Raw genomic sequence first — 8275 nt, 5'->3', positions numbered from 1 at the left:
TTTGTTTTGGTTGCTTGTCCTCATTTGAACAAAGCCCTTTGAGAGTAGAGACCTCTCTTCACCTGGAATAGTGGCTTGGTCATAGCAGGCTCACAGTGTGTCATCCATCTGTCCGTCTGTCTGTTGTCTATCTTATACTTTCCTCCTTTTCTCCTTCCCGCTTGACTCTCTTTATCTATATTGTTCTATAAAATGACTCTGAAATCATATACATCTTCTTTTCTGATTAGGGTGTGGAATGACCTTATTTCCTTTATAGTGAATCATGTAACCCCTGATTTCTCTTTTAGAATCTTCCTTTTTGCATCAAGATACATCAGAATGCTGAGAAATCGAGCTCTAATTATAAAATTCTAATTTTGAAAAATTTGTTTCTCACTACCTCTGTGTTTTTGTTTCTTTTGGCCAGGGCCGTGTGCTTGAATTGCAAAGATACCTCTTCAGCCAGGTCATTCTGGATGAATGAGTGATCCCACTAAGTGCCACCCAGGCGTCCTTTATGGGTAAGTACACGACACTTGTGTATCTCTAGGGCTTTAAATGTGTCCATTGGTCTGTGTTCCTTTGTTTCATCACCACGTTCTTACGTAGCTGTTAATTGCCTTTGTGTGAAGCTTTGAGTGTGGAAAGCCAAAATGGATCCCCAGGAGTTGGTCATCGAGGTTCTCACAGGCAGCAGGGCTCCCAGTCTGAGCAGATCAGGACAAATGCACTTTAATTTGCTGTGCTAAATGATCCACTCAGTGTGGGAAAAAACCTGTTATGTCATTTCTCTCTGGACCTTAGTGCAGAGATGTGGCCGGAGTTTTCATATCTGTGGACATCAGGTGCTGACAGAGGCACACTCTCTAACTCTAGGCCAATCAGGACCTCCTATTTAGGAAGAGACAGACGGTACCATTTCTAGTTGGAGTTGTAAAATCAGGTAAGCTCAAGACACTTGGCATGTAAGAAACCACTGAGGAAAGGCAAGATCCCAGCTGTGCCCGTAAGGCTGTCATTCTCACTCTCTCATTAATGGCTGTGGTGGGCTGAGGGATAAGTTCGAAAGCAGATCTCAGGCACTGTTAGGAGTGGTGCATGTAGTTTTCTGGCAATGCCTGTGTGTCTGTGGCTCACGCTGGGTTTGCTGACAGGCACATAAATGTAAACTTTTTGGGCCACATTTTGCCCCATATCTCCTTCCCTGACTGCTCAGTGACCTTAGGGTCTCAAGCCAAGGTATTGTCTCGAAGGGGCCTCTGGCCTCCCGATCTACACCCGGCTACTGCTACCACATATCTGAATTCTCTGCCAAGTGCTTGTCCCTTGGTAGTTTTATCATGTGTGCGTTTATGTACTATGGGCTGCTATCTGCCCCACCTTCCGGGCACAGAAGTTCCACACGGGCAGGCCATTTGTCTGTCTTGTTCATCCTGATCCCCAGTGCCCAGAAGCATGTGTGGTGCATGACAGATACTTTTTGACTGAATATATAAGTTCAAGAGTTAAATGAGGCTCATTGTGTGAATTCTTCAGTGTCATATGGTGAGAAATTTACTTACACTGGAGGAGATTTTGAAGGTTAAATGTTTTAATAATTTTTTTTTTTGAGAGAGAGTGTTTTTTTTTTTTTTTTTTGCTATAGGGTGCATGTGCTCACCTGAGACAGAAACAAAGACAGAGAGACAGAAAGTGAGAAATTACCCCCCAGGGGGGATGGCCATGCTGCAATCCCTTCTCCTCCATTCTCCTCTCAGGATTCTGGTGATGCATGCACACACGCCTGGTGTGAGTTTTAAACTGCCAGATCTGGGACTCGAACTGCTGTCAACTGCATGGGAGTCCAGTGACCTAACCATTATGCCATCTGCTGGTTCCAATAGTTTTTAAAAATGTAAATTATTTACTAGGAATTATAAAGTTTAACATATTTAATATAAACAAGAAATTGCCTAACATTTCTGGGGTTATTTGCAAATATATAGGTAGCTTTTGTATTGGTGGACCTATTTTATCATCTACATTGGGATATTCAAAAGGAATATTTGACATTGGAAAGGATTTTAATTGTGGTTTAATGAAGCTCTAAACCTCTACTAGAATGTACCTATCTCGACAGCATAAAACCTAGATTTATTTAGGGTCAAACTACTTGAATTCCTCAAATTCTACCTGGCATTTTCTGGTTGAGTGACTTCATGTACATTATCCAAACATTTTAAAAATTATTTACTTAATTTTACTTATCGTTATTATTATTATTTCTTAATTTGATCAGAGATAAAGTGAGAAAACAGGTCACCAGGTCTGGGACTCGAACTGTGGTTGACCATGTGGGTCAACCACATGCTAGACCATGTTTAGCACCTTCACCACCATGCCACCTGCTGCCCCTGTCTAAATTCTTAAATGCCTCAATTCTTCTTCTGTAAAATGAAGGTAATAAAAGTAATTTTTTCATAGAATGACTGTGATTAAATATGTTAATATATGGGTTACATAAATTCGTGCCATTTTATTTAGTATATATTCAGATTTTTATATAATCAGTATACCAACTGAGTTAACAAATAGTATAGTTTGGGCTAGCCATGTGGCCTAATGGTTAAGGGAATAGGATTCTACATGTTGAACCATGGTTTAAATCCCATTTGAAAATTTGCTCTTTTGTCTTATATTTGTTTCTTTGTATTGAGAATTCGTGTTGCACTGAGAACCATGAAAAAAAGACTTTCTTAGAAGAAACTTTACTTTCAGTAAGTTATAAAAATAAGGAAACTGGGCTAGCCAGTGGTATAGCAGCTGACCCCCACATGGCTGACTGCAGGGTTTAAGTCCTGGACCCAGTGGCTTGAATAAAACCTGCCAGGCTCATGTGCATCCAAGCCCCAAATCCCAAAAGCAGATGGGAGGAGAAGGGATTGCAGCATGGCCATTTTGTCCAGGGAGTGATTTCTCACTTTCTCTTTCTCTCTCTGTCTCTCTGGTGTGTATATGTGCCCTATAGCAAAGACTAAACAAACAATGAAACTGATTGGAAACGTGTCATTTTCTCTATGTTTAACATAGTCTCTTTGGTATCAGACAGACCTGGTTTGAGTTATTCAGTTATACCAGTTTTGTGGCTTCTAGCAAGTTACTTAATTTTGCTTAGACTCAGTTTCCCCATCTGTAAAAAAAAAAAAGTGATAATATTGCAATCAAAGAATATTGCTGCGAGAATTAAACATGAATCCATGGCTCTCTCCTGGCACAGGGGCCTACCTGACAGATTGGCATGCTTAGTGACCCTTAGCGTCTTTTTTTTTTTTTTTTTTTTTTTTGATTTTGCCATAGGGCATGTGCGCTTGCCAGAAAGAGAGAGACAGAGAGAAAGCAAGAAATCACCCCCTAGGGGGATGGCCATGCCACAGTTTCTTCTCCTCCATTCTCCTCTTGTGATCTTGGGCATGCATGCACACACGCCCTGTGTAAGTTCAAGCCACTAGGTCCGGGACTCGAACCGTGGTCAACTGCATGGGAGTACAGCAATGTAGCCATTATGCCATCTGCTGGTCTTGGTGTCCTTCTTTCCTTCCCTCCAGATCTTACATTGAAGATGAACATAGATATTTGGAAAAAGGTGATCAAGAGTGGGAATGTGTGGAAATAGTATCTTATGTACTATGGTGAATGGAATGGGATATTTAACTTAGAAAGCAGTAAGCTTAGTGGGAAACCTAATTCCTCCCTTGAAGTTTTAATTTTTTTTTTTTTAATTTAAAAAGATTCTTGTTGGCTAGCCCCATAGTCTAGTGGTTAAGGGAGCCAGATTCCATGTGGCTGACTTCAGTTTGAATCCTAGTCTCAGCAGCTTGAAAAACATGCTAGGTGCATGTGTGTGCGGGTCCCAAATCCTGACATGATGGAGAAATGGAGAAAAAGGGATTGCAGTGTGACTGTACCCCATCGGGAAGTGCTTTCTCCCTGTCTCTCTGTCTCTCTCTCTCGTGAGTGTGCATGCCCTCTGGCAATGAAAAAAACCTTTTTTCCTCACTCATTACAGAGCTTGTGTGTATGCACATGTGAGAGAGAGGGACACAGAGAGAGACAGAGGGACAGAGAGAAAGAGAGGAAGAAGGGAGGAGAACCCTTTACAGGTCTGGTGACACAATATCCCCTTCCTCTAGTTCTCAGCTCGTCAGATCCTGGGCACTCGTGCGTGTGCCTGTTGTGTTTTAGTGTGACCAGGTATGGGGTTCCAACCATGGTCTCCAAGTGGATCTAGCTTGAGTAGTGTATTGCTGCTACATCACAAAACCCACCCTCTACTCTGAAGGTTTTGAAAGAACAGCATGTGTCAGAGGCTGCAGGGATGATGAGGGTGCTTCCAAAGGAAGCAGGAGGGTCCTCAGGCAGCAGTTGAGGAAGGCCACTTTGGGTTTCCTGGGAAGAAGGACTGTCTTGGGAAGCAGTGGAGCAATGGGATGGGTGACCTGAGTGTTAGTGAACTTCTGGTGGCTAAATGTGGTGCCTGGAGGCTGGCTGGCTACAGACCAAGAACTCTGTAGAGAGCATTTCTCTGTTTACCAGGAAGGCGGGTGGCATGGCTCTGTGGGCCTTCCCAGCGCCTCTTCTATATACAGATAGCACCATCTGCAAAGCCATTCCTGTGCGTTTGGTTGCCTTGGGTAGGTTGGTTGTGCAAGATACATGCTTCTAGAGACCTAGGATTTAGCTTTTGGAAGTCAAGGAGTTGTGACTGCCTACCCTTTTACTTACAGTATTTTTCAGGATTGAAATTTTAATTGTGTCATCAAATGTTGCAAACTCGTGAACTTCTAGCTGTTATTTTGGGCTATGGATAATGATAACCTTTATTGGCTTGCAAAATATTTTCTTAATGAGTGTGTTGAGGAAGTTTAAATTGGTTGCTTACTTTTAAAAATGGAAAATTTTACATAAGAGCAGCATTTTCATTGTTTCTTTAAAAAACACCTTGTCTGGCAACTTTGGGTTCTGCATTATCAGATGGCAGTGGGTAACAGAAGCTGTGTAGCTGCTGGCCTTTTATTGTAATGTGTGGCCTCTTTGCCAAAGTCCCCACCACTCCATGCAGTCTCCCTGCCACCAAGCATCAGTTGCCATTGTTCACTTATGCTTTTTTCTTTTAGCAGAATTAGAAGAAACCTGAAAAAAATGTTATTTATTTTAATTTTAAAAAAAATCAATGTCTAAGTGGAAAAACTAAAGATACTTCCATAGAGTTTCATATTTCAGAAAAACAAGAGAGTATGTTTGTGCTGTACTAAAGAATACTTGTATGAGTCTAATATACAGATAGATGGTTTCTGTGTCTTAAGAATACCGCACTCACTGGTACATTTGAAATGGCCCTGAAGGTATCAGAATAAGATCTGTAATCTAGACAGTTACAATTTTTGCTGGCTTCAGACACCCACTTCCTCTCTAGTCCTCTGTAGGTGTGGAGAAGAGTTGCTTTGCAGTGTATCTCCCTTGTCGGCCCTAATGTCAATTGTGGGGTCACTGGTGGAATGGGAAGAGTGCACAATTTGCACCTGCATGGATCCAAACTGGGTTCCATTCTGCCCTTTCCCAGCCCTCCTGACCCCAAACAGATGGGGCTGGTGTTGTAACCTGGTTTAATACAAGTGAGTGTCCAAGAGTCGGCTCTGTGACTACTGAGGCACAGATTGAGGTCTGGGGACTCTCCTGTGTGCATTCTGATTTTGGAGGAAGATCATGGCTTCATTTGTTTTGCCTTGTGAGAAGATTCTGGTTTCACTGTGAAGGAGAACCAGAAGGGACAAAGAGCCTTGTTGGAGACAGAGCGGGGACGACCCATGATATCAGTGTTACAGCATCACCGAGGGGAAGAGAGGCGTAGGGTATGTGTTGGTAATAATGCAAAGACTAAAATTAATGAGGAGGGATTTCAGAATGACTGATTTAAAGTTGCTGGGCGTTCTCATCTATTAACTGGTTATCTAACAATGGGATGTGTTCCCTAGTAGAGCTGCAGACGTCACGTGAATGATGTATTTCAGTAGAGTGGCCCATCTGTCAGGATACTGTGGGAAGCTCTCAGATTAGAAGCTTAGGTTAGATAGATGACCTCCTTGGGCTCATTGGAAACTCAGATTCAATTATTCTCTGAATTAAACTTGTTATAAACCTTTCAGCTTAAATAATTTTACTTTAGTCCATAAAAAAAAAAGTGCCAGGAGGCTGAATATAGCACTTTAATTACATTTAGATCTGGGCAGATTACTTCTATTTTTTAAAATGTTCCAGTGTAACCCTTCAAAAATGTTATAAACACATGTATCTAGGGTCTAGTATTTTTAAGCTGGGATTGTACAAACTTATTTCCTAAATGATTTTTCTCTAGTGAAAATTTAATTTTACCTTAGCTGAAGGTCATTTTGTAGGGTTTTTATTTTTGGTAACATGGCTTTTAATACAGATTTTATCAATTATGTAAAATATATTACCTGCTGGGGCCAGAAGGTGGCAGAGTGGTTGAGGGACTGGACTCTGACATGGCTGACCATGGTTAGTCTGGAACTTGGAAGCTTACTTTCTCACTTTTCCTCTCTCTCTCTCTCCGTCCAGTCAAGTTAAAAAATAATAATAAATAAAATTTAATAAATGTCTCTTTAAAAATATTACCTGCTACTTAATATAAATCTTTCCATTTAATTTCAAATTTTAATATTTTAGGCATTATCATTCATTTTCTATTGTTAAGTGTATTTCATTTTTAAAAAATAATTTTAAAATAATTTCATGTATTATTATTTTAATAGAATAATTTATTTCATTTTACTTATTTTCATTGTTGTTTTTAACCTGCTGTAGTTATCAGAGAGAGAGACAGAGAGGGAGAAAATGAGAAAGCAAACTGCCAAGTTCAGGACTCGCACCATAGTTTGGCCATGTGGGAGTTCAGCACCTTAATCACCATGCTACCTGCTGGCCCCTTATTATTTTTTTAATTTGCTATAGGGCACAAATGCTCAAGAGAGAGCAAGTGAGCAAGCAAGAGAGAATGAAAAAGCAAGAAAGCAGGCTGCCTGATTTGGGACTTGAACTGTGGTCAGCCACATGGGAGTCCAGTGCCTAAACCACCACAGCACCTGCTGGTCACAAATTGTATTTAGTTTAGATGTAATGGCCTATAGAAAAAAAATCACTTTAAAGAAAAACCATTAGGAAGAATTAATTTTAAATATTAATTTTTATGTCATATAGTAGTTGCTCATTTTTGCAAATGAAATGATCAGGCTTGCTTGTTATGTAACGTAAAGTAATTCATGAATTGCATAAATATCTGTGACTTAAAAGTTCTCATTTTCATGACAATTGACTCAATATGCACTAAAAAAAAATGCTTATATTGTGGAACTTAGGTTTGCTATGACTTTAAAGTAATATATGCCAAGCTAGTATTGCATTTTGAATTTTCTTAAAATTTATTATTGTTTTAGAAGGCATCTCTAGTTTGCTGTTTGTCTTGCTCTTCATTTGTTCTTATTTAAAACATGGCCCTATGTGATTAGAAGCATTTTGACGAAGGTGTAGTAGAGGGCCAACAAAAGTGGCACATAATTTGTAGAGAAAAATGACAAGAGGAGACCTTTTAGTCTCTATCACATCATGAGGTGACAATTAAAGGTATTTTTTTTTTGAGAGGTTTTTGCTATAGGGCACGTGCACTCTCCAGAAAGAGAGAGACAGAGAGAAAGAAAGTGAGAAATCAGCCCCTGGAGGAGATGGCCATGCCACAATCCCTTCTCCTCCATTCTCTTCTTGGGATCTTGGGCATGCACGCACACACGCCCGACGTGAGTTTTAAGCCACCGGGTCCTGGAATCAAACTGTAGTCAACTACATGGGAGTCTAGCAACATAGCCAATATGCCAACTGTTCATCCCAGAATTAAAATGAATTAAATTAACTCCCTGTATTTCACATGTTTGTTATATTCAGGGTTTGTCTAAATTAACTTATATATTAAATGTTGAGTTAAATTTTTAAAAATATTTGCTATATTGGGGCTGGCAAGTGGCATTGTGGTTAAGGGCGCTGGACACCCACATGGCCGACTGTGGTTCGAATCCTGGACCTGGTGGCTTACTTTCTCATTTTCTCTCTCTCTCTCTCTGTCTCTGTCTCTCATTCTGTCCCTATCTGGTCAAATAAAAAAAAAATATTTGCTATAGGGCATGTGCACTTGCCAGAGAGAGAGCAAAAAAGGGGGAAATCACTCTCAGGGAGGATGGCCATGCTG

At 40.4% G+C, this 8275-nt stretch overlaps 1 protein-coding gene across 3 annotated transcripts in view; it reads left to right on the top strand.

Annotated features, from left to right (window-relative positions):
• The first annotated feature begins 413 nt into the window (after positions 1–413).
• Positions 414–8275, top strand: part of TIAM2 (TIAM Rac1 associated GEF 2) — a 181633-nt gene continuing 173771 nt past the window's right edge. For all 3 annotated transcript variants that reach the window (XM_006139979.2, XM_027769783.1, XM_006139977.2), the window contains exon 1: positions 414–503. The gene's annotated coding sequence lies outside the window, so the exon portion shown is untranslated. The remainder of the gene's footprint in view (positions 504–8275) is intronic.

Source organism: Tupaia chinensis, unplaced genomic scaffold, assembly GCF_000334495.1.
Source record: "Tupaia chinensis unplaced genomic scaffold, TupChi_1.0 Scaffold000014_1, whole genome shotgun sequence".
In the NCBI taxonomy this organism is placed as follows: domain Eukaryota; kingdom Metazoa; phylum Chordata; class Mammalia; order Scandentia; family Tupaiidae; genus Tupaia; species Tupaia belangeri.
The sequence above is the reverse complement of the archived record's forward strand: the minus strand, read 5'-3'. Positions and strand labels throughout refer to the sequence as shown.